Genomic DNA, 24,910 nt, shown 5'->3' with positions numbered 1-24,910 from the left:
GGAGGAAGGGGAGGAGGCAATCAGTATGAGAACTTCAAAACATCACCAGGCTTCTTATAGTGAGATTAGCGTGTTCGGGGTCCATACTTGTAGCAAATTGTATTTTTAGCAATATCTCCCAACACATATGCTCCTCTTTCAGTGTGGATTTGACAATCCTTTTATTGAGAGGCAGAGTCTCAGACCTCTGTCCTTGAATATGTGTGGGCTTGTGACTATAGCAGAAATGATGCTACAAGACTTCTGAAGCTGGGCATGGGAGCAACATAGGTTCTGCCTGGTTCTCTTGGGACACTCGCTTTCAGAGCTCTGAGAAGCCATAATAGCAGCTGGCTGTTTTCAAGTCACCATGCTGTGAGGAAGCCCAAACTACATGCAGAGTCCAGAAAGAGACTGGATGTGAAATTCTTTGAAGAAATAGGTAACTGGAACAATTCAATATTGAGTTGTGCTGAGTCATTTTCACTCAAAACCGACTAGCATGTTATTGTTCGGTGTCCTAGTGCTCATTCCTTATTGGGTTTTTAATAGCATTCAAATACACTTTCCTCTTTCTTTCTTCATTCCTTTCTTCCTCCCTCCCTCCCTCCCTTCCTTCCTTCCTTCCTTCCTTCCTTCCTTCCTTCCTTCCTTTCTTTTCTTTCTTTCTTTCTTCCTTTCTTTCTTTCTTCCTTCCTTCCTTCCTTCCTTTCTTTTCTTTCTTTCTTTCTTTCTTCCTTTCTCTCTTTCTTTCTTTCTTTCTTTCTTTCTTTCTTTCTTTCTTTCTTTCTTTCTTCCTTTCTTCCTTTCTTCCTTTCTTCCTTTCTTCCTTCCTTCCTTCCTTCCTTCCTTCCTTCCTTTTTCTTTCTCTATCTCTCTCTTTCTCTCTCTCCCTCCTTCCTTTCCTTTCTTCCTTCTCTCCCTCCCTCCTTCCTTCCCTCCTTAATTTCTTTCTTTTTTTCTCTCCTTCTTTCTTTCTTTTTTCTTCTTTTAGGAATTATCTCTTCATCATTAGTGTGGTTGGTCTTGGAGGAATTATAGGTAAATCAACATAGCAAGGGTGAGTGAGGTATCCAAACTTCTGTGGACATTAAATCTTGGGCAGGGTAAGATAATAACCAAAAAGAGAGAGAGAGAGAGAGCCGATTCATCCCATCTATCATGAGGAGATTGTTAGTCAATATTATCGAGATCCCTGAAGCAGTTCTGGCTTTCATCCTATTCTAAACACACTTTTGTGAACATTCTTGTAATCCTATGCAAATTCCTTTCCTGTACAAATTATCTAGCCTACAATTTATATGTAGTCTTAGATAATACAAGTTGAGTTTGGAGTTTTAATATCCAGATTGATCAATCTATACAAATACTGACAACAAACTAATGCTGAATCTCCAGCAGATCAGCATATCTGGTCCAGCAGACCAGAAGACAATTTTGGCCCTGACACATTTCCTTACATTTGATATTCCTTAGTCAAATTGAAGTTTAGGGCTTCCTGGGGTCAGAACCTCCTTTTTCTCTATTTTTTTTTATTACATCATGGATTTTGTAATATTCTTACAAATTAGTATCTATTCCTCAGAACATTTAGAAAATAGTGACAAGCCAAATAGAGCAGAAATGAAAAAGGAGGAATGGAACCTTTCTGTATTACTAGAGAACATACCATTGCAAATCAGAAAATATCCAGATTTGAATAAATCTATCAAAGAAAGAAATTTATTGGTTCTTATAACCAAACTGCAGCAGGGCAAGGATTGTGCTGTTCTCAGGGATGACTGGAGCCAGAGACTGAACATGTCAAGACTTTCTCCGGATTTTCATCTGTGCTCATCTAAGTGGAGCTGTTGTACTATCTCATGCATCATAGCTTGGCAGTAGAAGGATTTCATTATAGGCAATTCCAGGCTGAGATTAGCACCAGTGCATATAGGTGACCTCAAGGAAAGAAGCATGTTATCTAGCTGACTCTGTCTTTATTTGGATGCTGTAATTTTCAAAGGTTCTCTACAAATTTCTTTCTGAGTATGAGAAAACCTGACCAACTCATATAAACTAGTTAGCATGAGGCAGTCAGTTCTGTCCTCCTCAGTCAGTTGTACAGTCAGTTAAATATTTGACACTTAGTTATTGGCATGTAGACTCCAACCCCATTTCTACTGCCATGAAAAGAAAGCTCCATGATAACTCTCATTATGTCAGAAGAAGTAGCAAGTCTACTCAGCTTTGGCTGCCAATTCACATGATGATTCCCAAGTCTTTGGCATTCTTAATACCTAGGATCATCAGCTACTGAACAGTTACCAGCTACAATTGATACAAAAGCTTTTCGTGCAATAAGAAGGAAGGAAAAATGTATAAATATTAAATACCTACTGTTTGTCAAGTACATGCTTATTTCTCTGAATCTGTTTCTCAGTCCTTTCCCTCAACTGTGTAAACAGTGCCCTAGGGTACATATGCTAAATTATCACAACATCTCCGTTCTTGAGCAAGGACCCAAGTCTTCTATTATACATGTTGGGGTTTTAGAGGAACAACGCATAGCAAGTCTATTTCTCACTAACATTTGGAACCAATTAATAGATAGACAAACTTGATGGGAATCAAATTATTAGCTTCATTATTGATTTAAAAAAACTAGATTGAAGGGTTTGGCTGAGGTTTGCAAACAAATAGGGTTCTGTGGCTCTCTGTTCCATGCTCATTGTTCCATATCATTGCTGGGTTTAGATGTAGGGTTAGCCTAGCTGAGGGATAGAGCCTACAGAATACATATGCATGCTTAAAAAGGATGCTTTATGATATTTTGGAGCAATAGGGAAGAAAGGAGAACAACTCCATAGTATTTCAATCATTGACAGGAGTATCTTACTTGATAAGGAATTTTGGACTGACTGATGACTATTGCTATTTCATGGGAAATGCTGAAGATATAAAGAAGGAATAAAAGGCAAGGATATCATTCTTTATCTATCATCATGGAGGTAACTCCATCTGAAAATATAAAGTTAGACATGTGGTTCCTCCAACCCTGCGTGTTTTGACTGCTACAATACACTAGAGATGAGTAAGAATAGTAGTCTGGATTAACCAAGCAATCTACACTCAAGCACAGGGGAATCAGTTTTCTCTCTAGGTCAGATTCATCAGTACTGAAGTCTTCCAAGTGCTGATTATCCAGGAATCCCATAATGTATGGCTCTCCATCCTCTCTCCGGTACTCCAAAATTCTTCACCCAGAAGCTCATTTCCATCCTAGTTTCTCTGTCCCTAAATCCAAATGCATCTCCATGCCCTCCCAAACCCCCTTTTATTGCTCATTGGCAATGGCAATACACATCAACAAACTATCTTGCAGTTATTCTCAAAGTTTTCTCTGATTGCTCCCTTCCTTTTCTTTCTCTAACTGAAGTATAGATATCCCCTGAGAACTCTATTTCTCTACATCTCTCAACCACAGGATAGATTTCTCCCAGTTCTACAGATCTCATGATCCTTATATCATGTCTATTTCCTCCTAATTTCTCATTGCTTCTTTCAAACCCTTTTGTTCCTTCAAAGACCCCAAATTCCTTGAAGTGCCTGTTGTCAGATGTCATCATCTACTTCTACTTTTGATGTTGCCATTTACCATTTCAGTCCTTCCTTCTCATTTGTAGATGAACATATACATTCCTCAGATACCCCTACTACTACTTTTGTCATTTCTGACACCCATCATGAGCAGAACAGCTTTAGCCAACATGCTAGACTCTTACATCTTCTAAGTCCTTCACCAGAAATATCTTCTTCCACATCACTTCAGCCTCTCATATGATCATATCCTGAGATTTATACCAATAACTGCATTTCCCTGTATATCTCTCTCTCCTCTTTTGTCACTCTCTCTACAAATAGTACCTATTTGCCTTTTTAATTAATTTTCTCTTGAACTCCCACTCCAACAATTTTCCAATATCATTGAGCTTTCTAATCCATTGAGTATAACATTTATCCTTTCCATTACCCTCTTCCATTCTCACATCCCAATTTACTCTCATTTCCATAGGCTGCCATAATAATTATTTTTTAAATGCTCTTAACTTCCTTGTTCATATTGACTACTTTCATAGTCCCTATATTTTTTTCTATACTGTGTAACAAATTACTGTAAATGTAGTGACTTAAAACAACATCCATTTATTATTTCACACTTTCCATATACAGTGGAATACTACTCAGCCATAAAAAGGAATTTGTAATAACATGGATGGACTTGGGGTTATTATGCTAAGTGAAGTAAGTCAGACAGAGAAAGACAAATACTGTGTGATATCACTTATATGTGGAATCTAAAGAATAAAACAAACTAGTGAATATAATAAAAAAGAAACAGACTCACAGATAAAGAGAACAAACTAGTGGTTACCAGTGGCAAGAGGGAATAGGGGAGGAGCAAGATTGGGGTAGAGGATTAAGAAGTACAAGCTACCATGTATAAAATAAATACACTACAAGGATATATTGTACAGCACAGAATATAGCCAATATTTATAACAACTATAAATGGAGTAAAACTTTCAAAACTGTGAATTACTGTTGTACACCTAAAATTTATATAGTATTGTGTATCAACTATTCCTCAATAATCAATCAATCAATCAATCAGTCAATCTGGGTGTTAGCTGAATTCAATGCTCATGGTATCATACAGCTGAAATCAAGTTGTCAGCTAGCTAGAGTCTGTTCTTCTCAGGAGGTTCCACTAAAGAAGGACTCACTTCCAAGCTCCCTCAGGTTTTTGGCACAATTCCTTTTCCTTGTGGCTATAGATTTCATGAAATTTCCTTCTTCAAATTCAACAAAAGGGGGAGTTTCTGCTGTCTAAATTCTCTATCTTCAGGGAAGGCTTGGTCACTCTTTTAAAAGACTTACCCTTACCTGACTAGGCGAGGCCTATCTAAGATAATCTCTCTTGGATTAACTCAAATTCAAATAATTAGGGATCTTAGAAATCTGCAAATTCCCTTCAGCATTTTCATATTCTGTTGGTGAGAAGTCAAGAAGAGGGTATTGTATATCTATGACTTTGAGGGGATCTATTTAGGGTGTGTCTGCACAGGCCTCTCAAAATCTCAATTCTGCTTTATATTGGTCAAACTGAACTCTCTGCTAACACATACAAATGTTATCAGTTAAAACACACACACACACACACACATACATTTGGCTGATTGGTTATTTTTCAAACACATGAAAAATCTCAAGCGGCTATTTAACACTGGATGTACTTCACAAGAAAAATCCCTCTCACTCCTAGGAAACAATTTGCACATATTTTACTCCTCACCCTTAGCTGATGACAGTGCTTTATACTCCAAAGAGAGCTGCCTCATCCTTGTGCTGTTGAGTCTACCAACACCCCATCCTCTGTACCCACTCTGCCTTTCATTCTGTCTCTGCTTCTGTTTAAGACCAACGCCTTCGCCTCTTACCACAGATTCCTTTCTCATGAATCACTATCTCAAGGAACTCATGCTGTGATCATCTCTTTTTTACATTGTATCACTTCATCCCTCTTCCCTAAAAAACATTTATCAACACCATCTCCAAGAACAATCTCTGCAATTTTTCTGTAAATCTAAAATTATTCCAAAATAAAAGGTTACAAAAACAAAAGCGAAATAATGTCCTTTTTTCTCCAGATCTTCCTGTTGCCTTTCGATTCTGTTTCCTATCACACCAAAGCTCCTTAAGAGCTGTTCCTAGTCACTCTGAATATCCTCAGCTCCCTCTCTCTCTTCAGCCCCTCTTAATCTAATGTCATCTTATCAAGGACATCACTGACTTTCCTTCCTACTGTAGGCGATACTCAGTTCCTCATGCTTACCTTCAGTTAACCACTCCCTCCCTCGTGAATACCCTTTTTCTCTGGGATTCAATGGTACTGTGGTACCATTCTTGACTGTTTGTTTTGTTTTTCTCTCTCTCACTTTACTGGTCTCTTCTTCCCAGCCTCTTTGCCGATGACTACTTTAGATGCTGGAATATCCAGAGCTGTCTCCTTAGCTCTGTGTTTCCTACCAACAGTCCTTCCATTGGTGATCTCCTCGGTCCTATAACTTTAAATGTGGTAACCCTTCTAATGGTCTGTCTGTCACAGGATGTTCCCCAGGGATCCAGATCCATACAACCCACTTCTTATTCATCATCTCCTTTGAATGTTTAAAATGCATCTCAAATTCCACATGACCAAAATAAAACTAGTTGTTTTCTCCCAAAATCTAATTTTTCACAGATATTTTCTATGTCACTCAAGATACTCCCACTTAGTTGCTTAACTCAAAAACCTGTCAGTCTCACTTTTCTTCTCCTCTCTTCTTCATAGTCCATATCCAAGTCACTTGGCCTTTATTCAATAATATATTCCAAATATGATCGCGTGGTAGATGGCTCTTCCCTGATCTCTCGTAAAGCACCACTACACCCCTTTTGCATTCTCTCTCCTGTTAGCCCCAGTTTATCTCTTCCAAACTTTTATCTGTCCCTAAAATTTTTATAGTCTTTGTTTATTTTTTTCTCAGTTTCACCCTTGTAGGGGAATGTAAGCACTTTGAAGGCAAGGACTCTATGTTATTCTCCAAATAAGGGAACTAAAGCTCAGTTGTGAGCAAAAAGTGGTAAAAATGGGATTTGAATAAGTCGGTCTCCAAGCCCATGTTCTTTCTCTTACATCACTAAGAAGAAAACTGCCTTCGATTAATAGTAAAGGAAATGTATTTAATCTCTCCAATTGTATCCTGTATTTTCCAACCTTAGTTTGCTTTTGATGAGATAAGATGAGCAGTGGGCCACAATATTTCTGATATCATGATAGACAGAGGTAATAATAACTTAGCTCAAGAAGTGATGCTTCTTGGCTATCACCTTGGGAATCACACAGAGTTTCCTTCTAAGATAAGGCACAACCTGGCCTGTAACCTATGGAATCATTTTTATTTAAAAAAAAAATTTCTTATAGTAGTAGATTTCATCTGGTTTAAAGTTAAAACCTTTAAATATTTTTTCCCATTTTAACCTGTCCTGTCACTGACCCAGATCCACTCTGCAGAGAGTCACTGGCAGCACGCCCTCCTGAGGCATGATTAAAGAGTAACCTGGCAGACTAGCATCATGAGTTCTAGTCCCAAGTAGAGCAGCTACCAGGTTTGTGGCTTCAGTAACTAAATTGTATAGACTTTGGTTTCCAATATCAACCAAGGATTTTAATTAGAGATTTGCCAACTTTCTTACATAATCCAGATACATGTAGCTCATGCTTTTACTCTGGACCAATTTTAATCAAAGATTTGAGGGCTCTCATTTGCATTTCCCAGGAAGAATCCACTTCTTTCCAAAGTATCAATCATGGATAGAGAATATGGTGAAGAATTTATAAAAGGGGACAGAGGTGGAAATTGTTCCCCCTCCTCGAAGATGTAAAATTCATTCTCAAGTAAACTCATTCCCTCTAGTTCCTCCTCCTACTGTTTGCCACCGCTGGAGGTTCCATCTGCTGTCCCCCCTCTATGGACCATCCGAATTCCTTGGCTCCATTTGCTCTTCTTCTGAATTCTACTCCTCCCATGGCTTCTCACACTATTGGAGCATTTGCACTCACCCTACCTTATTTCTCCAAATTTGCTTACTCAAACCCATTCCAATATTCAGCCAAGTGTTGTCCAGCTGCTATGTGAAGGGGGATTCTCCCTACTTAGAAGGTATTTGTGAAGGGGGGCAGTTAATTGTTAAATTATCTTACAGTGTGGCTATTCTTACTTAGCGTTTCCTGAACTAAGTCTTTCTGTATCTGTCAGGGTAGTTTGGGTTTCAAATTACAGAATAGTCCCATTCAAAATGCCTCAAAGAAAAAAGGAATTTATTATTTCATATCTTACATCCAAAAGTCAAGTTCTATGTCCTACTAGCATAGCTTCAAAGATGTTAGCAAAGACCAGGTACATTCTCTCTCTCTGTTCTGTCATGTTCAGCATTGTTTTACCTTCAGGCTTGTTTCCATCTTGAAAGCAAAAGTGTTGTCAGTAGCATCCTGATTACATTCTTCCTTGTTTACATATGGTGGAAGTATGTGAGAAAAACTCCATCCCTTTAATTTGATTGAGCCATTTCAAATCACATGCTGACTCCGCTGGTTGACTCCTAGGTGATCATAAAATGTACTTACTAACTACACTGGGACAACAGGTGTAAACCCGGGGAGGTCACAGTAAGCTCAGACATATGCCCACTCTAATTATAGTTGCTAAATCAATGTCTTAGGCTAACTTTAATCTCGCCAAAAGTGTGTTTATTTTTTCAGTGCTTTAGTGAAAAACTCCTGGTTTTCCTCTTTTCTGGTTTCTCCTTTAAAGTTTTCTTTGTCCATCTCTTAAATATTAGCTTCTTAAAGATTGTGCTCTGAGCCTTTCTCACATAGCATTTTTCTCTCTGGATAATCCAATCTACTCTAATTGCATCATTTATCATGTACATGCTAATAACATCAAATATTTATCTCAGCCTACACAACACCCATGAACTGCAAATACACGCTAGTGCTTGCAAAGACATGTTGAACATCATTAAATTGATGCTCTACAGACACCCCTAAAATATCTAGTATTTGAGTACCAGGTACTATTCTGAAATTTTTACATATATTATATAATTTTTGTAGTAACTCTATGGATTCAGGACTATTATTATTGCATTAGTCAGGGTTTTCCAGATTAAAAAGATCCAATAGGTTATGTGTATATATAAATATATACTATGTATATATGTGTATGTGTGTGTATGTGTGTGTGTGCATATATATGTATATATCTACACACGACATATATATACTTTGGCTCATGTTATAATGGAGACTGGCAAGTCCAAAATTTGCAGAGTGGGCCAGCAGCTAGAGACTCAAAAAAATAGCTGATGCAGCAATTCAGATCTAAAGGTGATCTGCTGCAGAATTTTCTCTTGCTCTCAGTAGTTGGTCTTTTGTTTCATTCAGGCCTTCAACTGGTTGGATGAGGCCCACCAACACTTTGAGTTAAGCAGAGTACATTCTGCTTAACTCAAAGTTCACCAATTTAAATGTTAAGCTCAACCAAAATACCAAGATACCACCGCATAAATATACAGAATAATGTTTGATCAAGTATCTGGGCACCATGGCTCAGCCAAGTTGTCACATGAAATTAACCATCACAATTATCTAATGACATTCTAAAGATAAAGAAATCGAGGAATAGGGAAATAATTTGCCCAAAGTCACACAGCTAATTAATGGTGGAGCCAGGATTCAAAACCAGGCAATCTGGTTCCAGAGCTCATTCTCCTAATTACCATACTATTTCAAATTTCTCATCTCTAATACTGAACTCGTTATGTGCTTGAACCCCCTCAAAACTTGGTTCTCCTTCTGTGTCCATCACACCATTGGAGAGAATGATTCTAATTACTTGCACTAGCGGTCTACTTAGAGGTCACTTTTAACAGTTCTCTCATATCCAATCAACTGTTATTATTTCAATCACCTAAATTCATCCCTACTCCAAATTTCCAAAGCTATTACCTTAATTTGCTCCTCTGTCCTTTCTCACCACAGTCTCTTTTGTAAGAAATGTTGCAACTAAAACTACCTGATGATTTCCTTCAACTATAGGACTCTGCATACGCTATTTTCTCCAGCCTGGAACACATTCCTACCTCCCTGCCCATATACATGCATGTGCATGCACACGCACACACACACACACACACACACACACACACACACACACACACACAGAGACATACACACACACACACAGAAACACACTATCAACCTAGGTTCTATTGATCAATTAACACCTCAGGTAAGAAATTGTTTTTCTACAGAATCATTTATTGACCTACTAAGACTCGGTAAGTTGGTCCCTTTAAAGACTCCCACAGCTTCATTGCTCAGTGCATATCACTTGCAGTCAAATTACCTGGTTTAATTACTTGTCACCTCCACTAATTAATATGCTCCTTGAAATCTTCCATATTTGGTCTAGTGCCTGTATACAGTTGTCACTCAATAAATTATTGTTGGGTGAATACATCTCTTTGCTTTTCTCACACAACCACCCCATTTCTCTTGAATTTGTAGCATCCAACTCAGGCACGACATACGGAAATAACAGGTTCAGGTCAGCATGCAGCATCAGGAAAAAACGTAAGGGAAGTGTGCATTGCTTCTGAATGTTTAAAAATACACCCTGCCTATTGTTTTATGGCTAGGTAATGTGCAGAGGGTCTATGCTTTGCCACATGGAACTGATGATCCGCTGGATCAGTCAGGAAGGTACTGAGTTTCATCTAGGTTAATGAGCAAAGTAACCTCAAGAGGAACTCATTTCAGATCGTCAGCATTATCCATGAAAGCCAAAGTGGGCAGGTCACATGAGAAATGGAAGTAGGAGGTATTCTGGTATTCTGTTGAGCCTGGAGTAGTGAAAGGAGAAACAGGGCCAGAGTCCATGACTGGAGGAAAGGAATGGAAGAGATGGACCAAAGATAAAAGAGGACAAAGGTTTGGTCCTGTGGACAATTTTTCCTTTTTTTAATCATTAAAGAACTGAAGTCTAAGAAGTAGCAAAGGCTGGCCTCAAGACTTTGGGAAAGTATATCTTAAATCTATAAGCGTAAGGCAATCTACTGATCATGTGTGGCCGAGTTAAAGTGTGCTTTGGTCAGAGCTTCAGGGCTACTGAGTAAAGGTCAACATTGGTCACAATTAACTCATGAAATTGTGAGCTGAGACTACCACTGAGAGACAATGGAAGGTACTGAAAACAACAGTAGAAGTTTGGTTTTCCTTGATGATTTTGCCCAGAAATACATTAGAAGTCTTTTCTTCCTGACTTTTTAAAATGGAGTCTGCCTATCATCCAAGCCTGGTTTATAGGAACTATTTCTAGGTACAAAATGTTTATTTTTACTTCCTTCTCTCTGTTATTCCTTTAGAATCTCCTCTTACCCCACTCAAGTCTATCTAACAGTTAAGAGCATAGACCCTGCAGACAACGCCTGGGCTAAAATCTCTCCTGTGTCGCATCCTAGATAGTCGAGCTTGGGCCAGTTGCTCAAGCTCTCTATACCTTGGTGTCCTGGTTTGTAAAGTTAGGAAAATGAAAGTGTCTACATATCAAGTTGTTGTGAAAATTAAGCAGTTAAGTATATGTGGAGTCTTGGAAGGGTGGGATGTAATAAATTCTGTGTAGTGTTAGCTATTGTTTTTCAGAGTTAGACATGCTTTCATATGCTTGAATAATACTTTATGCATAGATCTAGCACATTCCAGTCCCACTGTATCTTATCTGTACATTGTCCCACTGACTCGGGAGCACTTTGAGGGCAGGTACATTCTCTATCCTGCTGAGTGGGTAGCAGTGCTTGGTACTTCCTAAGTGTGAAATGCATGTTTATTAATCAATTGATCCCCATGAGATATACAATGTCACTTTTCTGTGTCTTCCAATGTGTGAAAAGGGATATGTTATGGTTTCACAACCTCTTAAAAACTTGAAATAAATGAATGGATACAAAAAGTCCTTCACAAACTCCTGGGTCCATGCCACCAAGAGCAAAGGGGAGTGCTTCAAAATGTGATTCTGAAGTTGCTTTTGCTTTATTTAAAGTCTCAGTATATTACAGTAATTAAACTGCCTCATGACCTCATTGAAATCCTGTAAGGCTTAATTAATGTTTGTAAAGTCTTTTACAATCTTTAGATGAGAGGCACCAGGAATCATTATTATTATCACTGATGCCATCTTAAATGACTGCAAACAGTTTGCTTCACTTGGATTTGCTGATTAAATCCTAGCTATGACCATGCAGAAACACAAGGAAAATTCATTTCCACAGTGTAGCTCAGCCTGTCTCTTCAGAAGATTGTAGACAGAAATAATTTTTTCAAGGCACTATTTTTCAGAGTGACAATACTTAAAATAATGAAAGAAGGATAAAGTCAAAAGCTTGAGAGTAGGCCATTGGTCTCCGCTGTACCATCTTTCAAAATATCTTCCCATGCACTTTGGAGCCAGGCAGATATCAGTTGGAAATCTGGCTCTATAACTTAACTTCTTCGAAACTTTGGGAAAATTATTTAGTATCTCTGCCTCCCCTACTAATCTGTAACCTTTGTGGGGAACATGGGCTATTTCTGTCTATATTGTACAAATTTTTTTACACTGCTTAGCATACAGTCTGTCACCTGGTATGTGTTCAAGATGCATTTTTAATGTATAAGTGATTATATGTATAACTATTCATATTGGACAATCAGTACACAGTATCATCATCATCATCATCATCATTTAAAAGACTGATCACCTCAGTTTTTTCAAGGGACACCATTTCATTATCTAGAATGACTTATTTTCCCAGCGTTCTGGATAACTGGACTTTACTGTGCTATTTCCATGACTAACAATTCTAATTTTGAAGGGCACTCCATTGTGACATCAAAGACTTTTACCTAAGATATCCTATTTACCTAATGTTTATTTAACTCTGTCCATCTATTATCTATTGCTATTTTTATCTATTAAAAATACTTCAAAATTTAGTTGCATATCACATCCACTTTTTAATGCCCACATTTCAAACAAGGAATGTCTCATCCTGGCTCCCTAATGACTGGGACTCAACAGGGCTGGCTCAAGGTGGCTGGATTTAGTGGACAGCGTAGTGAGGGCTATATGTTAAGGGCCTATTTTATCAGTTGCATTTTTATCAGTTTTAATGTGCATTGAAGAACATATATTGTGTCTCCACATAGTGTCTTCTGGCACTAGAATATTCAAGATGGTTTCATAATTCAGAAATCTGGTCCCTGGGTCGGGATGACTGAGACAAAATGGGCTGGCGAGTCATCCGTCTCTCTCCATGCATGCAGTCTCTCCATCGCTATCTTGAACTTCCCTAAAGAACGGCTTTTTCAGGACTTCTTCCTTGGCAATTGGCTTCTCCCAGGGTGAGCTTTCCAAGAGGCATGGACGGAACCTGCACAGGTTCTTATGACTTAGCCTAAAAAGTTCAGAATATCACTTTCACCACATTCCACTGAGCAAGCAAGTTACTAAAGGCATCCCAGGTTCACGGGGAGGAAGTTAGTAGACTCCACCTCTCCATGCCAGGAGTTGCAAAGAATGTATGTTCATCTTTTATCTTCCCCATAAGAGAAAAAAGATTTCCTCTGAAAATCATCATAAAGAATTCTGTTCTCTTAGCCATGCTTCTTTCTAATGGGTACCTGACTGATCCACTTCAGAGGATTAGGAGAGATGGATTATAAATTTGGTTTTTCCACTTATCAACTGTGTGACTTTGAACACAACTCTTAATCTTTCTCAACTTATCTCTTTATCTATTGCAGAGGAAAATAACCTCTTTTATCCATGTGTCACTAAGTTGTGGAAAAGATGAGATAATAGAAGGATAAAAAGATAAAAATTTAGAAATTCTACATATTGCCAGTGTCGTTGTTAGTAAAATATAGGAAGGAAGCTAGAGTCACCAGCTTTCCAAGTCTAATTAGAAGAGTTAATTTGTTAGCTGCCTTGAGTTCCTGGATTCACTAAGACTGAGACTGATAGGAATCAGAGACCAAGTCATAGTTCATTCGGTCTGGAGGCCAAACTTTACCTTCAGGATTGAGGCCTTAGTCATATCTGGGTTACATAAGCCTATATGCTGTATCCATCTCAAAGGGGATGATGGATAAACGTGATGACTTCCTGTGAGAGTAACTAGTAAAACTGCTCAACCATCTGTGTCTTTTTATCAGTGTAAAGCTTTTTAATTATGAAAGTGAACTGTTAATTATTTGTTCATTGAGTGAACAGAAAACCTTAAGTCTTTACTTATTGCTAGCAAAAAACTGGGGAAGGGAAAATATATCCAAGCGAGCCATTTAGCAGAACCTGGGGTAGAGCTGCTTCTCTGACCCCTAATGTCTATATGGCGTCAAGGTGGTGTCATGTAGTGTGTGGTTTCCAAAACTGGGGGTCTTCCCTTTGTTTTGTGCTTCTGGGCATGTTTTTCAAAAGTTGTTTATTCTCAGATTATTTCTAGAAAGATAGAGTTTTCCTTGAATAATGTTTCAATACAGCAAACACTTGAACCTAGTAAGGCAACGTGGAAGAGAGCAAATGGCACCAGTCTAGCGGCACAATAGTTGGGAAAGAACCCTGAACTTCAATGTCTTTTGAAGACAATGACGTCAGACTATTCAAATAGCTGGGGCTTTCAAATGGCATGTTTCTGTGATCCCGTTTTTCAAATATATGGACATTAAAGAGTCTGAAATTATGTAATTGTAACAAAGTCCAAATTTAAATTCAAACAGTGAGATTATCTGGCAAATTTCTACTGTGATAGAATACCGGTGCCCTGATTTGACAGATTTCCAAGTGGTAAGACTCTATATTCATTTGAGATCAGAAAGAAGTGAAAAATGCTGACTCCTAACAAGCCCCCAACATGTAGATTCTACCACCCCTGCTTAATTCTCATCCCTCTCCATGCATCAAAACTCTTCTTAGACTTCCTTGCAGCTAAATCCCATGTCGCCTTTCCAAGTTTTCTTCCTTGACTTTTGGTAACATTTGACCCTGGTGGCAGGATTCTCCTTCTGAAACCTTCTCATCCTTTGATTTCTGAGACACAACCCTCTTGGTTTTCACCCTAGAGCTCTGGCTAAATCTTCATCATCTTTTTCATGGTGTTCCTTCAATTGTCCAGTCTTGAAATGCATTTGTAATATAACCCTCTTCTCTACACACACTCCTGGAATGCTCTTACTCATTCTTAAGGCTTCAATTATCATCAATTTGACTCATAAACATTTACTGAGTGCCTTTTGTTTTTCAGAGACTATAACTTGATGTTCCAAATTTAAAATCCATAGCTTGGTGCTTTATGCTGAGCTCCAGACATGCAGATACAGCTGCATTCTTGCAGATCCAGGACACAGCAGAACTCCTGAGTGCAGTGGTCATGGCCTATGTGTGCAGCTCTCAGTCTTCCGTAATGTATGACTTAAGGTCAGCTTGTCCAAAATTCAACTCCTCTTCCATTCCCCAAACAACTATTGCTCCTCTTGTGTTTTCTAGCTCAGTGAATGTTTCAAAACTGGCAAGTTGTGAAATCACTCTGAGTTGTCAGGATCTTCAACTTAAAGAAAAAAGAAATTATAAACCAGACTTAAAGGAATGTAGAGATGATTAAGGGAAATAATACACATAAAACGCTTGTTCTAATATCGCATATGGTGAACGCTCAATGTTGATTGCTCTCAAATCCCCACTAACATCCAGGCTAGAAGTCAGGGCCTTATCTTTGACTTAAAAAAATTTTTTTTCAATTTCTTCAGCAAGTTCAAACAAAACTTTGTCTTCTTACAGATCTTCAATCTTATCAATTCTACCCTTGTATTACCACTACCTAGTTGAACCATGATTATATTCCTATTTCATCCTGCTAATTCATTTTCTTAATCCTGGCCGTGCTGGGTTCCCCCATCTTTCATACCTTTTTTTCACTGAACTTTCAAAGTACTGTTATATACACTGCAGGTCTGTCTGATACTCAAGCACCAGCTTTCCATGGCTTCAGGGCAAAATTCCAAAACCTAAGAGTGGCATGCCAGATACTTCAGGACATGGTTCCTTTCATCACCCACCACCCTACACTCTGACCCAAACAAATTCGACTGCTTTTAGTTCTCTTCTCACACGCTGCTTCTGCTGCTGGAAATACCCCTCCTTCTCTCTCTAACTTACTGCCGCTTATCTTTCAGAATTTAGCTCACAGATCATGTCTTCCAGGAAACTCTTTCTGGACACTGAGACTGGATGAGGTGTCTGTATCTCTTATCATCACCTGGTAATGGTCTAAGGTCCTTGAAGCAGAAATTTCATCTCACCCACCTTTGTACCCCCAGTGCCTCACCAAAGCCCTAAAGTGAGTATATTTGCGGAAGCAATAAATGAATGAAAATTTTACCATTCCATTGAATGCTATGCAAGCGACGATTATAGCTATAACATCTCTATAAAGAAGGAATTGTTTGAACTTGGTGGGGGGGGGCATAAGGACAATCTGTGTCCCCTCTTGGGATCCTAATGATCTGAATATGTTAATGGAATGGTGGATTGTCAGAGAGAAAACTGCTTGTGTGAGACACTAAAGAGCCTCTATAGGGTCACAAACTCCAAAGGCGGTGTTTCTAGAACAAGACTTCAAGAGTTCCAAGACTTTTGTTTAAAATTTTATGTTCAACTTGGACACAAGTATAAATAAACAAAATACACTATAAGAACACACCAACTTGTAACTGTAATTCAAGAATTTTTAGTGCCAACATTAGCTTTTCTATAATGCTATTTTAATTATTGTGTGATAATGAGAAGAAAAAGAAAGGGGAAAATGATTTAATACATAAATGTTGTTTTTACATGAAGTGTAGGCCAAATTACATCAAGTTTCATCGAATGAAAAAAGTATACAATATCGTGTAGAGTGGAAAATGGTGGAGGAATTTTACACACGCCAACATCATCCCTCACAGTACATTCATGCTGTTACTTTTAGTTTGTTTTGTTTGTTTGCATTAAACTTATAAACTTATTTTTGCTTTATATTATATAAGAGCTTTAAACCTACAAATAGTTAAGAAACACTATAATAAAAATTAACTTAATATGATGCTAGAGACCTGAGAGATTCTCTCTTTTAAAATAATTTGCACTTTACTCAGGATGGAAAAAGACTGTGTTAATGAAGAAAAGGATCAGGGCATAACAAGCCTACTTGAGAATAAATGCTTCCTTGTCAGGGTGAAATGATTTCTCTCTTAGCCCAGCATGTGCACACATACACCTATACCACACACGCACATGCACACACAAGCACATAGAGATAACACAGATAGATGCCACACAAGAACACACACAACACACACTTATACCTAGACATACAGCAACATACGTGACACACTAATACACACATATCTGCATGTATCACAGATAACCCCATGCGCAAAGGAAACACACATTCATACACACACACCCTTCTTCCATAAATTTGTATCTGCATTATAAAGAGACAATAAATACAAACGGAGAAGGCTGTTTCACTAGAGTTTAGCACAGCATTTTTAAGAACGAGGCCTCTGGAATTAGACTGCCAAGCTACCAACCCCAGTTCTGTCCCATTCTAGCTGAATGGCCTTGAACATGTTTACTTAATGCTCAGTCCCTCACTCTTCCTGTCATTTCATTGAAAAAGATAGTGATTATCTAGCTCATAGAATTGTTCAGAGAATCAAATGCACTATTGCATGTTGAGAAATTTAACGCTCTGTTGGCACATAGGAAGGAATCAGTAAATGGTGATTTCTTAAAATAGATAGATAGATAGATAGACAGACAGACAGACAGGCAGGCAGACAGAGAAAGCACTCTTTGAGATCCTGTAAGAGTTGTAACACCAAAGAGAGTTTTCCCTTCTCTGTCAGAGAAAGTGTGAAACCTGGGAGCCATCCCTGTAGCATCCTGCAGTTCTTCATGGCCTGTATTCAATCTATCACCAGTCCTGATTTTTTCCCTCTGAAACTCTCTCAGATTGATGCATCCCTTCTTACCTCAGGTGGGCTGAAACAAGAGGCTTATCAGTACTTTCTCCACATCTATTCTTTTTGGCTCACTGCAACCAGGCAGCCCTTTTTCAAAAAAGCACACATGACCATGTATTCCCCATAACACTTTGACGACCCCCCATTGCTTTTAAGGTAAAGCTTTGCCCAGTCTAGCCCCTCTCTATTTCTCCAACCCTCTGGTTGGGTCCAGACACTCTTCTAAATTGTGTAGCAGTCCCCCGTTGAAAGCTTATTAAGAACAAGGGTGGTCTATTTCAGTTAACCATTGTCTCCTTGTCATCAAGTAGCAGACTCTTTAAATGTTGATTGGCTGGACGAGAAGAACATGACACTGCCTTGGCACATCAGCAGAGGGATATGAAAAATGGTGCCCAGTGGAAAAGACAGTGATGCTTGATATGGTAGGATGGTGCCCTGTGGTGTGTCTCAGTGCCTAGTGAAAATCAGTGATATAAAGTGTTACTCCTCTGGTGTACCACTGATGCCTCAGCACAAATGTCTGTTTGGAGTAAATGTAACCAACAAAATTGTTAGCAGTGCTCAATGAACATATTGGCTTCCAAGTAGGGATAACAGATTAAGAGAAGCGATTATGTTTGTTTGTTTGCTTGTTTGGTTGCTGGTTTGTTTTAAATCTGCGGTTTCTGAAAATATTTATCTGTGAACACAAAGATGATTCAACCTGGCTCTTCCTAGTTATATTGTGGGGTCATTATATCCCACTATACTGGTTGCTATAGAGCTGAATCTCACTTTTTTACCGAATGAAATAAAAGATGTGTGTTGGTCTGGTTCTCTGACATGCATGCTAATAAAAAAAGACTATACCCACATATCACAATTTTACAGAGTATTGAGGTCACAGAGCCATACCCAGGGCAGTTTCACACATCACTTAGCTCAGGCCACAATAGTGAATGAGGATAAATGTCACTGGTTTATCAACTGTACTTTCCCTTGGTTCCATGGAGACATACCTGCAAAGGCAAGGTGGTCTAAGGAGGTCTAGAATGATGCATTAAGTTTGAGATAGTGCTCACAAATTTCCTCACATATGCTCTCTTTGGGGATGAGAAACATAGATGGTTTTTATCTGAATATGTTCTAACTAAATATGATATATATTCAATTCGTCAAATCTTAGTCAGCTTACTTATCTCTTCGGTCCAAGCATCCTCTACACACATAGGGATACAGGGATAACACTATATCCCACTACAGACATCATCTTAAAAATGTATCATAAACTGAATTTTTGTTAAACATGTGTATTTTTTCCATTGACTTATATTAGTTTTTCCAAAAGACCTTAAACTCTTATTTCTGGTGTATAGTCAATTCAAAGTAGTTCCGATTCTCCATTTTTGTGTATTAACTTCATTTTCTCTCCAGTTTAACCTCATCCTGTAAAGTAGTTAACGATCTGATAACTAACAGCTGAATGCACTGGCAAAGCCTGATACTTCAATAATTCCTCTGTGAACTTTCTTACAAAGTGAACAATTATCTCTGCCATAAAAACGATCCTCCCCAGTTATTGTTTTGTAGACTTTCAGAAAAACGAAGCTATTTTTTTTAAACAGCTGGGAAATAGTGGATTTTCTGGCTATACATATATTTATTAATGAAACTTACTGTGAACACTGTATATATAGATTACTAATTTGTTCAGAATGGACATATTTCTCCTTATCATGAAAATAACAGGAAAGATTTTTATTTTCTTTCTCTTGTCACTTCACAATTCTGCTATATTTGGGAATCAGTAGTCATACTACTATAAAAAAAAGTGTGCGTTTTATTTAGGTACTGTTCATGCAATTTTTTTGAAAGGAGGTGGCACTTGATGATTTCCCAGTAATCATTTGTTATGTGATCTGGTTCTTTTTTCATATGCTTTAATTTTTCTACAAGTAGAGCCAATAATTAATACCCTCACTCATTTATCCATTCAATTATTCAACAAATATGTACTAGCAATTACCATGGGCTAGGCATTATCTAACAGCTTTATTGATTGTTATAGTTGATAATAAACTGCATGTATTTTAGTGTACAATTTGACAAAATTTGACATATACTTATCCCCTTGAAACCAATGCCAGAAAAAATAATGAGCATATCCATCATCCCCCAAAGTTTCCCGGTAAGCATGTCATCATCCTACCCCAAATCCCCCTCACCAGGCAACCACTGATCCGTCTGTCAGTAAAGATTAGTTACACTTTCTAGAGTTTTATATGAATAGTGTTATACAGTATTTAGTCTTTTTTGGTCTCTTTCCTTTCACTCAGCACAATTTTCTTTCAGAGTCATCCACATTTTTGAGTGTATCAATAGCTCATTCCATTTTCTTGTTGAGTTGTAGTCCATTGTATGGATTTACACAATTCCGTTATCCATTCACCTATGATGGACATTTGGGTTAATTCTAGTTTTAACTAGAATAAAGATGCTATGAATATTCAAGTACAAGTCTTTGAATGAACCTATGTGTTCAACTCTCTTAAGTAAATGCCTAGCAGTAGAATGATCATACTGTAGATATATGTTTACTTTTTTTTATGTATTTTTTTTTCCAAACTGGTTTTAGCATTTTATATTCCCAGGAACAGTATAGGAAATTTCATCTGCTCCTTATCCTCACAATATTTCATATAGTTAGTCTTAAATTTTAGTCATTCTAATAGACGTGCAGTTGAATCTCATTGTGGCTTTAATTTGCATGGACCTAATGACTAAGGACATTGAGCATGTTTTCATGCGCTTGTTGGGCCGTCCTTTTTTCTTCCTTGGTAAAGTATTTATTCAAATATTTTCCCACTTTGTTATTGGGTTGTTTGTTCTCTTGTTTTTGAGTTTGGAGACTTTTTATATAGTCTCAACACAGTCTTTAATTGATATATAATTGTTAAAAAGTTCTACCAACCTGTGTTTTTTCTTTTCACTCTCTGAACTGTGTCCTTCAACGAACAGACCTTTCTAATGTCAATATAAGTCTAATATATAAATTTTTCCTTATATGGATCAGGATTTTGGTGTTGCGCATAAGAAGCCTTTGCCTATTCAAAGATTACAAATATTTCCTCTTATCTTTTTAATGAGTTTTAAAGTTTTAGGTTTTATATTTAAGCCTGTGGTCTATTTTTAATTTCTGTATATGGTGCAAACTATGGACTGAAGTTCATTTTGGGGTCATGTAAATATCCATGTCCAGCACAGCTTTTTTTAAAAAAGTATATTTTTCCCTTTTTGGGGAAATACATTGCCTATATATATGTAGACATATATATATGTCTATATCTGAACTTTCTATTTTGTTCCATTAATTTATCTTTATATCAATACTAAACTATCTCAATCACTATAGTTTTATAACAAATCTTGACACCTTCCCTTTCAAAGTTGTTTTGGCTATTTTAGGCCTTTTACATGGAGTCAGAACTTTAGAATTATCTCATCAATTTCTACAATATAGCCTGTTGAGATTTTGATTGAAATTATATTGACTCTATCATTCAATTCAGGGAAGATTGACATTGTAATAATATCGAGTCTTCAGAACCATGAGCATAGCAAATCTTTTATTTAGGTAACTGTATCTCACCAATGTTTTGCAACTACCATGTACAGTTACTGCATGTAATTTGCAGATTTTCTCCTATTTTCTCCTATGTAATATGTTTTCACATTATTCCAAATAGTATTCATTTTTAAATTTAAAGTTTTGATTGTGTATACATATATATATATATATATATATATATATATGCACAAATACAATTGTTGTTCTTGAATGTATATACTGCACCATGTTAAACTCACTTATTAGTTCTGCCATTTTGTGGTGGATTCAATAGTATTTTCTACATAGATCATCATGCCAACTGGGAGTAAAACTTCCTTTCCACTCTGAATGTTTCTATTTATTTATTTAGTCTTACCTTGCCATTATACTGGCTCAGACCACAGTAATACATTGAGTAGAAAGTGAATACCCTGCCTGTTCTAATCGTAGAGGTAAAAATCTCTAGTTTTTCAGTGTTTGTTGCGATGTTAACTAGAGATTTTTATTGGATGTCCATTAACAGATTCAAGAAGTCCCTTTCACGGTTGAAAGTTGTGTTGTTGTTCTTATTGTTTTAAATCAATAATGAATGGTGGAACCTATCAAATGATTTTTTTCCTGTATTGATATGATTGTGTGGTTTTAAATTTTTGCTTTGTTAAATGGTGATTTACACTGATTTTCAAATCATAAGCCAATCTTTGGATTTCTTGGGTAAGTCCCGCTTTGTGGTGATATAATATCCTTTTGATAATTTGTTGAATTCTATTTTTAAAAGAATTTTAAAGAATTTTTGCACCAATATTCACTGAAGATATTGGTCTCCAGTTTTGTTTTCCTCTAATGTCTTGTCTGGCTTTTGAACTAGGATAGAGTTCAAATCAGTTGGGAAGTATCCCCTCATCTTCAATTTTTGGAAGAGTTTATGGCAAACTGCTGGGTTTTTTCCTTCAATACTTAGAAGAATTCACCAGTGAAGCTATCTGGGCCAGGATTTCTTTTCATAACTACGAGTTTATAATTTAAGCAGATACAGCTTTGCTCAAGCTGTTTCTTCTTGACTGAGACTGGTAGTTTATATCTCTTAAATAATTTGCTCATTTTGCCTAAGTTAGTAAACTTATTGGTATAAAATTGTTCAAATCATTCATTGTAATTTTAATATCTGTTGAATCTGTAGTAATGTCATCTTATTTCTGATATAGTAGATTTAAGTTTTCTCTCTTTTATCCTGCTCAGTCTGCCTAAATGTTTATCCATTTTATCGGTCTCAAACAACCAGCTTTCGGTTTTATGATTTTGCTTTTATATATGCTGCATTTTTTATACCACAGTTAATTAATTCTTAAAAATAATGACTTTTAATAAGATATAAATCATAAAAATAATAACCTTATATATTTACCCAAGTGGCTACCATTTCTAGTGTTATTTTCTGGTGTAGATCTGTATTTCTATCTAGTCTCCTTTTTTTCTGCTTGAAGTACTTCCTTTAACATTTCTTACCAACAGGGCCTGCTTTTATTTCAGCTTTTGTATGACTGAAAATTTCTCTATTCTATATTTACTTTTCAAAGGTGTAGAATTTTAATTCTATTCTCTACTTATTTCTTAAAATGTAGAATTTTAGGTTGACATTAATATATTAAAGATTGTTTTCTGGTTCTCTCAATTACATTGTTTCTGGAAAAAATATCTGCCATTATTTTTATTTGTATACTTCTGTACATACTTTTTTTAAAAAAAGAAATTTTTTAAAATTTTATATTTACCAAAAAAAATGCTGAAATAGTACAAGAAGTTTCCACATACTGCGTGCATTCAGTTTCTTCTATTATTTACATCTTAGATTAGTATGGTACATTTGTTGCAGCTATTGAACTGATATTGAAACATTCTTGTTAACTAAAGTCAGTATTTTATTCAAAGTTCCTTAGTTTCACTTAATCTTTTAAATTTTTTTTCTGTTTGAGGATTCTGTCCAAGATACAGCATTGTATTTAGTTTTTATTTTTTCTTAGGTTGCTCTTGGCTCTGATACTTCACATGTATATTTTTCCCTCTCTAGCTGATTTTAAAATGTCTCTTTACTGCTGGTTTTGAGCAATTTGATTATTATGTGTTTTGGTGATGTTTTCTTCAAGTTTTTATTATTACAATTTTTTTTTAACTTAGGGGTGTGTTGAGCTTCATGGATATGTTGCTTTATAGTTATCTTTAAATTTGGAAAATTTGAAAAATCATTATTACCACAAATTATTTTTCTGTGCCCTCCTCCCTCTTTCAGTGAGGGTTCTTTCAAGTGAGAGCATATCTGGCTGATTAATGTTCATTTTTTCGTTCTTTTTTCTTTTTGTGTTTTCTTGAATAGTTTTTACTTATATATCTTTAAGTTCATTATTTTTTTCTTTTGCAAGATCTAATTTTCCATTAATTTCATAAAATATATTTTTAATCTCACATATTGTAGTTTTTATCTCTAGAGTTTAACATGGGTCTTTTAAAATATATATTCTATATCTCTGCTTAACATGTTCAGTTTTTCCTGTAGCTTTGTGAATATATGGAGTACAGTGATAACACTTGTTTTATTATCCTTCCCCACTAATTCTAACATCTGTGTCACATCTGTATCAGTTTCAATTGACCAGTTTTTCTCTTTATTAAGGTCATGTTTTTTCTGATTATTTACATGCTTTCTAATTTTTGATTGGGTGCCAGACATGACGGATTTTATTTTGATGGGTGCTGAATTTGTGTGTGTGTGTATTTCTATAAATATTCTTGAGCTCTGTATTAGGACACTATTTATTTGGAAGCACTATAACCCGTTAGTATTTCTTTTAAGTTTTTCCTAGGCAGGACCAGAGCGGCATTTGGTCCAAGACAAACTTCTGAGCACTCCACCCAATGCCCTGTGCATTATGTGTTTTTTTTTTTCTTTTCTCTTTCAATCTATTTGTTAGAAATAGGCACTATTTCCAGCCTCTTGAGAGTGCCAGGCGCTCTTCCTTCTAATTCTCTCAGATGGGTTCTTTCTTTAGACTTTGTTGGTTTCCTCATGAGTGTATTGTGATTATTTCCCTGTCGAACACCTGAGACTGCATGTGCCCTCTGCACATAACCAGAGTTTTCTCTCTGAAATGCTCTCCTCTTTGATATTCTTCAGTGTAAATTCTTGCCACCTGTTTTCTCTTTGAACTCTAAGCTATATCTTCTTAACTCAGGTTGTCCACCAAGGTGACCTGGGTTTCACTCCTTGTGCCATGGCCAGGAAACTCTCATTTACCATATTCGGGTCCCTTCATCTGCCTAATCTCTTAGTACTGGAGGAACCCAGAGATCTCTTCTCTTTTCTTTGCATGATTCACTTCCTTGTTGTTATCACTTGTTTTCATCTATATGCTAATAACTACTAAATTTATATCTCTAGCTTGGAGATCTTCTCTAAAATACATTTTTTAAATGTTTAACATACGGCTTAAATAGGTATCTTAAGCCTAATGTATTAAGATAATATATCCAAATCTGAGTCATGATCCTTTTTCCTCTTCTCAGAAACCTGCTTGAAGTCTTTCTCATCTCAATTAATGGTAACACCATCCTTCCAGTTTCTCATCATGAAAACCATAGAGAAATCTTTGAATCGG

This window comes from Camelus bactrianus, chromosome 2 (genome assembly GCF_048773025.1).
Source record: "Camelus bactrianus isolate YW-2024 breed Bactrian camel chromosome 2, ASM4877302v1, whole genome shotgun sequence".
Classification (NCBI taxonomy): Eukaryota; Metazoa; Chordata; class Mammalia; order Artiodactyla; family Camelidae; genus Camelus; species Camelus bactrianus.
Note: the sequence above shows the minus strand (reverse complement) of the source record.